This window comes from Mustelus asterias, chromosome 21, assembly GCF_964213995.1.
Source record: "Mustelus asterias chromosome 21, sMusAst1.hap1.1, whole genome shotgun sequence".
Lineage (NCBI taxonomy): Eukaryota > Metazoa > Chordata > Chondrichthyes > Carcharhiniformes > Triakidae > Mustelus > Mustelus asterias.
Window position 1 is genome coordinate 40,514,811 of NC_135821.1, and position 7,871 is coordinate 40,522,681.

General features: G+C 50.5%; 1 pseudogene; it reads right to left on the minus strand.

Moving 5' to 3' along the window:
- The window catches only part of LOC144508893 (dynamin-like GTPase OPA1, mitochondrial), a 162,521-nt pseudogene extending 154,971 nt beyond the window's left edge, over nucleotides 1-7,550 (minus strand).
- Nucleotides 7,551-7,871: the final 321 nt, after the last annotated feature.

The window sequence follows — 7,871 nt, forward strand, 5'->3', positions numbered from 1 at the left end:
AAATTCAACCCTCCTGGTTTTAATCAGGAATTATAGGACTGTTTGTAACATCAGGCGTAGACACATTTCTTTCTTCTTGCTCACTTCTGTCTCCTCCAGCATTCTCCCGTGTCCTCCTGAAGCCAACTGGAGCTCCAACACAGTTGAAACCAGCTGAGCCAATGTGGATTGGGATCCATGCCGGAGAGGTTCAGTCACAAAATGCACTGAGTCATTGGAGGAGAAAGATTAAAAGCCAGTGCCAAAGGCATGTTTTGTTTGAAATAAGGGTACGGTGTTCATAAAATAAACTGTTTACCTTTCACACTATTTACTGCAATTTTTATGAGAGATTTGTTAAAGCAGCGCCACTCAGCTATGCATAGAAAGTTAATGAAAGGAAATGGTCAAATTCACAAAACAAATAGAACTCCCTATATTATTCAGTTTCCACAGAGCCCAATGTCTGTGGAGAAATTAACTGAATGGCAGGCAGGGTTTTTGAGAAGCTGTGTTCATCGGAAGCAGTGGGCTGTGCCCAGTTACCAATCAACACCACAAATTATAAAGAAGAGCCAAGACAAAGAATACATCAAGCCAATAAACTCCACTATGCGAGTTAACACTTACCTAGGATAAAGGAGGAGGTGGCGGCGGGTGGGGAGGTGGTGGCGTATTGTCACTGGATGAGTAATCTATTAATGCCCAGGGGACCCGGGTTCGAATCCCACCATGGCAGGTGGTGAAAGTTGAATTCAAGAGTTTAATGGTGATGACGAGATCAGTGTCAATTGTTGTAAAAACCCATCTGGTTCACTAGAATCGTAGAATCCTTACAGTGCAGAAGGAGGCTCATTGAGCCTGCACCGACAACAACTGCAGCAAGGCCATATTCCCGTAATCCCACACATTTAACCTTGCAAATCCCCCTGACACTAAAGGGCGATTTAGGATGGCCAATCCACCTAACCCGCACAGCTTTGGAGTGTGGGAGGAAACCGGAGCACCCGGAAGAAACCCACGCAGACACGGGGAGAAGGTGCAAACCCTGCACAGATAGTCACCCAAGGCTGGAATTGAACCTGGGCCCCTGGTGCTGTGAGGCAGCTGTGCTAACCACTGTGCCACCGTGCTGCCTGCTAATATCTCTTAGGGAAGGGAATCTTCCATCTTAACGCGGTCTGGCCTACTCATGACTCCAGATCCACAGTGAAGTGGTTGACTCTGAAATGTCCTCGGAAATGGTCTAGCAAGTCATTCAGTTGAAGGGTAATTAAGGATGGGCAATAAATGCTGACCCAGCCAGCAATGCCCATATCCCATGAATGAATTTTTAAAAAGCATCTTGTTTGAACAAACCACATTTGCGTCTTTCCCATTTTCTCATCTCCTTTCTCGGAAGCACATTTTTAAAGTTTATTTTTATCAGTGTCATAAGTAGGCTTACATTAACACCGCAATGAAGTTACTATGAAAACCCTGTGGTGAACCATCGCTGGTTCCCACCAGGTAGTACTGAGCCAGGGTCTGGCCAGTACTATGAGTCTGTATATATGTTGCTGTTGGGGTTAGGGTTGGGTTGTTCTTCTTGTTACTGTGGGGGTTAGGGTTGGGCTGTTCTACCTGTATTATAGTTATTATGGTACATCCCAGTCGGGCTCCGCCTCCTGGGAGAGGTATAAAGGTCACTGCTCTGTCTGGGACCCCTCAGTCTGGGATCGTGTACTATATATGGTAGCTTCATTGTAATAGTAAATAAAAGCCTTTATTTCCTTGAGCATCTCTAGCCTCGTGAGTTATATCGCGCATCAATTTTATTTACTATTAATTGAACTCTCGTCGTTAACAAAAAAAAGGAAAACGATATAGAGAGTATGGAGCAAATGTTAAAACCCGAACGTCTTACGCTGGACCCACGTGCGGCGGGCACCTCCAACACCTTCGACCACTGGTTGAAATGCTTTCAGGACTACCTCGCAGCCTCCGCAGCGGTCACCACGGACGACGACAGACTCCGGGTCCTCCACGCGAGGGTAAGCGACGCTGTATATTTAGCAATCCGTGCGGCCACCGACTACAAAGGGGCCCTCGAGCTTCTTAAGAAGCGCTACATTAAACCGCCAAACGAGTTGCATGCTCGATATCTCTTAGCCACTCGACGACGGCAGCCCGGCGAAACAACGGAACAGTACACGTGCGAGCTTCTACAGCTAGCCAGGGACTGTAACTGCAAAGCAGTGTCGGCAGACCAGAACATGAATGACCTCGCTCGAGATGCTTTTGTGGCGGGAATCGGATCATCTTATATCCGACTCAGACTGTTGGAGCAAGGTAATCTTGATCTCACTAAGTCGATAGAACTAGCGGATACGTTGGAGACGGCCTCCAAAAGCCTAGCGTTGTATCCCGAAGACCACGTGGAGACAGCATGGCAGGAGCAGTCGCAGATCCCACCTCGTCCCTCGGGTCCGAAAAGCTGCGTGATGGCATGCCCACACTCGGGCCTGACGACGGCAGCAGCTCCAGGCGGCCCACGGTGTTACTTCTGTGGGGGAGTGAAGCACACTCGGCAGCGATGCCCCGCTAAAGCGGTGTTGTGCTCCGCCTGCGGCAAGAAGGGGCATTATTCGAAGGTATGTCGATCCAAACTTACTTCCAGGAACAGCAGTGCGGCCTGCGACTCCCTGGAGCCGGGTTCCTCGTCGTCGGCATCGTCGAGGGTTTCTTCCACGTGCGAGGCCAGGACGTCGCCATTACAGACGACGGAGTCACAAGAGACACGCGACCACCAGGGGTCGCTGATTTTGGCGCCATCGCCCACATGCAACCTATGGGAGTAGCCATTTTGGTTGGCACCGACCGCGAACGACCAGCAGGGGTCATCTCCATCCATCTCAGCTGCCTGCAGTGGCGCTCACGAACCAACGGTGGCATCGATCATCCTGGACCAGGCAAAGCCTCACAGACTCGACAAGTCCATGATGGACATACAGGTAAACAAACACTTGATTTATTGTCTGTTTGACAGCGGGAGCAAGGAGAGTTTTATTCACCCAGACGCTGTGAAGCGGTGTGGCCTCCAGATCCAACCTGTCAAGCAGACGATTTCGATGGCATCAAGGTCCCGGTCTGCCACCGTGCTAGGGAGTTGCGTGGTAAATTTAACGGTGAAGGGCATGGTTTACGAGAGCTTCAAGCTCCTGGTGTTACCGCACCTTTGCGCGCCAATACTCCTCGGACTAAATTTCATGGTCCACTTGAAGAGTGTAACCCTACAGTACGGTGGGCCACTCCCTCCACTTTCAGTGGGAGAACAGCAGTCTCCAACTTGCCCAACGCGCCCCGCCTGTAGCCTCTCGACGCTGAAGATTACCACACCCTCCCTATTCCAGAATCTTGTGCCAGGCTGCAAGCCCATCGCAACTAAGAGTAGGCGTTACAGCGCTGAGGATCGGATTTTCATTCGATCTGAGGTTCAGCGGCTCCTCAAGGAAGGGATCATACAATCTAGCACTAGTCCTTGGAGAGCGCAGGTCGTGGTGGTCAAGAGTGGGAACAAACCCCGGATGGTCATTGACTACAGTCAGACCATTAATAGATACACGCAGCTGGATGCGTATCCCCTCCCGCACATATCTGACATGGTCGATCAGATTGCGCAGTACCCGGTGTTCTCCACCATCGACCTAAAGTCTGCCTACCACCAGCTCCCCATTCGCCCAGAGGACCGGCAATACATGGCTTTTGAGGTGGATGGTCGCTTGTACCACTTTCTGAGGGTTCCTTTTGGTGTCACCAATAGGGTCTCGGTCTTCCAGCGTGCTATGGACCGAATGGTGGACCGTAACGGACTGCGGGCTACCTTCCCGTACCTGGATAACGTCACCATCTGCGGCCATGACAAGCAGGACCACGATACCAATCTCCTTAAGTTCCTACGCACTGCATCTCGCCTGAATCTGACCTACAACAGGGAGAAGTGTGTATTTCGTACGCGCCGCCTAGCCATCCTCGGATACGTGGTGGAAAACGGGGTCATTGGCCCTGATCCAGACCGTATGCGTCCCCTCCTTGAACTTCCCCTGCCCACTAGCGTAAAAGCACTGAGAAGATGCTTAGGCTTCTTCTCTTACTATGCACAGTGGGTTCCCAATTACGCGGACAAAGCCCGTCCGCTCATCAAGTCTACCTCTTTTCCCCTAGCACCAGAGGCTCGTTTGGCCTTTGATAAACTAAAAGCCGACATCGCGAAAGCCACGATGCACGCTGTCGATGAGTCCATCCCCTTTCAGGTGGAGAGTGATGCATCTGATTTCGCACTGGCCGCCACACTTAACCAGGCGGGCAGGCCCGTCGCCTTTTTTTCCCGCACCCTCCAAGGCCCCGAAATTCGACATTCAGCGGTGGAAAAGGAGGCCCAGGCCATTGTGGAGGCCGTCCGGCATTGGCGCCATTACTTGGCGGGAAAACGGTTCACCCTGATCACGGACCAGCGGTCCGTGGCGTTCATGTTCAATAACACGTTACGGGGCAAGATCAAGAACAACAAGATCTTGAGGTGGAGAATCGAACTCTCCACCTATAATTACGACATCATGTATCGTCCAGGGAAACTCAACGAGCCCTCGGATGCCCTGTCGCGTGGAACATGCGCCAGTATGCAGGAGGACCGTTTGCAGGCTCTCCACAATGACCTCTGCCATCCAGGGGTCACTCGGCTCTACCACTTTGTAAAAGCCCGCAATCTACCCTACTTGGTGGAGGATGTCAGGTCCATAACTAGAAGCTGTCGGGTATGCGCGGAATGCAAACCGCACTTTTACCGACCTGACCGGGCACAACTCGTTAAGGCCACTCGTCCCTTCGAAAGACTGAGTGTGGACTTTAAGGGCCCCCTTCCCTCGACAGATCGGAATGTGTACTTCCTCAACATCATTGATGAGTACTCGAGATTCCCTTTTGTCATTCCCTGCTCTGATACAACCGCTGCCACGGTTATCAAGGCATTTCGTGATCTTTTCACCCTGTCCAGGTACCCCTGCTACATCCACAGCGATAGGGGCTCGTCATTCATGAGCGATGACTTGAGGCAATACCTGCTCTCATACGGGATTGCCTCCAGTAGAACCACGAGCTACAACCCTAGGGGTAACGGACAGGTGAGAATGCTACAGTCTGGAAGGCTGTCTTACTGGCGTTGAAGTCAAAAAGCCTTCCAGTCTCCCGTTGGCAAGAGGTGCTCCCTGATGCGCTCCACTCCATACGCTCACTCCTGTGTACGGCAACCAACGCTACTCCCCATGAGAGGCTGTTTTCATTCCCTCGGAAGTCTTCCTCTGGGACCTCATTACCGTCTTGGTTGACGTACTCAGGACCTGTCCTCCTGCGGCGACATGTTAGGGCCCGCAAGTCCGACCCTTTGGTTGAACAGGTCCATCTCCTCCACGCCAACCCTCAGTATGCCTATGTGGCATACCCTGACGGGCGAGAGGACACGGTCTCGATTCGAGACCTGGCGCCAGCAGGGGACTTAGAAACCCCTGTCGCTCCCATACCTCCTGTTAGAGATCCCCCAACTATTGTTTCCCCCCCTGACACGGTGCGGGCAGCATCGGGACCATCACTTAACCCTTTTACTCCCGTGTACAGCTTGCCTCAGTCCAGGAGATGGTTGCCACTTCAAGGCGTTTCTGAACTCAATGGATTGTCATCACCTCGGGGTCAACCGGCCCGTGAGACAGTGGAGGAACCGTTGGACATCGCCTTGGGGAGAACGCCACCGCGAGTGCCTACTCCAGTGTCATCACCGGTGTTGAGGAGGTCACAACGACGGTGCGGTCCCCCTGACCGTCTGAACTTATAGACTGATGACAAATTATTCTGTGTTTTCTTTTGTACCCCGCCGGCCTTTGTCTTCAAAGGAGGGGTGAATGTGGTGAACCATCGCTGGTTCCCACCAGGTAGTACTGAGCCAGGGTCTGGCCAGTACTATGAGTCTGTATATATGTTGCTGTTGGGGTTAGGGTTGGGTTGTTCTACTTGTTACTGTGGAGGTTAGGGTTGGGCTGTTCTACCTGTATTATAGTTGTTATGGTCCATCCCAGTTGGGCTCCGCCTCCTGGGAGAGGTATAAAGGTCACTGCTCTGTCTGGGACCCCTCAGTCTGGGATCGTGTACTATATATGGTAGCTTCATTGTAATAGTAAATAAAAGCCTTTATTTCCTTGAGCATCTCTAGCCTTGTGAGTTATATCGCGCATCAAACCCCTAGTCGCCGCACTCCGACGCCTATTCAGGAACACTGTGGGAGAATTTAGCAAGACCAATGCACCTAACCAGCACATCTTTCAGACTGTGGGAGGACCCGGAGCACCCGGAGGAAACCCACACAGACATGGGGGGAACGTGCAAACTCCACACAAACAGTGACTCGAGGCCAGGAATCACATTCATGGAAGCGGATCTTTCCCCAGATACATGTTGACCTTCCGGCACCTTCTCCAATTGGCTGACCCAACCCACCATTATCCAACCATGAAGAGGAGAATGTGGGTGTCAAATATGTACCTTCATTTATTTCCACCCTATTTATCACCTCAACAACCTGGATGGTTTTCTATTTGCTTATTTATTGTTGCAGCAATGATATCTTAAGGTGCTGTCTACCTATTCTAAATTTTCCCGCTAATCATTAAGAACTTTCAATGGAGATGGGGTGATATTTGCTCTGGTCCCACCTCCCCCAAAACTGGTCCCAATGTCCCAGGAATCCTTCCCCCTTACACCATCTCTTCAACCACTTATTCATCTGATTTATCCTGCTATTTCTACTTTCACTAGCATTTGGCACTGGTAGCATTCCTGAGATCACTACCTTTCAGGTCCAACTTTTCAACTTACTTCTAAACTCCTTATGTTCTGCTTTTAGGACCTCATCTTTTTTTTAAACTTATGTCTTTTGTATCAATGTTACCATAACCCCACCCTCCCCACCAGAATGTCCTGCACCTGCTCCAAGACATTCCAGGCCTTAGCACCAGGGAGGCAACCTACCATCCTGGAGTTTTGTTTGTGGCCACAGAAACACTTATCGATCCATCTTACAATTGAATCCCCTATAACCATTGCATCCCACACTTCTTACTCCTCCCCTGTGCAGTAGAGCCAACTGTGGTGCAATGAATGTGACTGTTGCCGCTTTCCCCTGAGAGGCCCTTCTCCCCAACAGTATCCAAAGTGGTATATCTGTTTTGCAAAGGAATGGCCCCTGGAGATTCCTGCACTGCCTCCCTAGACCGCTTACTCTGTCTGGTGACAACCCATTCCCTTCCTGCCTGGGAAGTCTTCGTCTGTGGTGTGGCCACCTCTTTATACGTGCTATCCACAATACTCTTTGCCTTGTGGATTCTCAACAGTGTCCCCACCCGCAATCCCAACTCTGAAATCCAGGCTTCCAGGAGCTGACACTGGTGATACTTCCTGCGCACATGCTGGTCCCGGGCACTGGAAATGTTCCTGGCTTCCCACATAGAGCAAGAAGAGCACACCACAGCTTTGAGCTCTCCTTCCATGACTTACCCATTTAATTTATGTCTTTGGAAGATGCTTAATATCAAATAATATCAATTACTCTCGGGCTCTTCTTCCCTGGTCCTCATTATTACAGAATACCCTTACCCACAAAAAGATCTTACAAATTATAAGCGATAAAAGTAGTAAATACTTACCTGACTTTATCCATTACTTATAGTCAGCTCTCTCCCTTGTTGCCTCAACTGGCCACTCTGAAGATTTAAGAAGTTAGAAAGAAAAAAAGCACAAGGCACCTTGTTCCCTTTTGCAGCGAATTCCCCGTTTTCTAGATTCTCGATATCCACACTCACTCTGCTTGT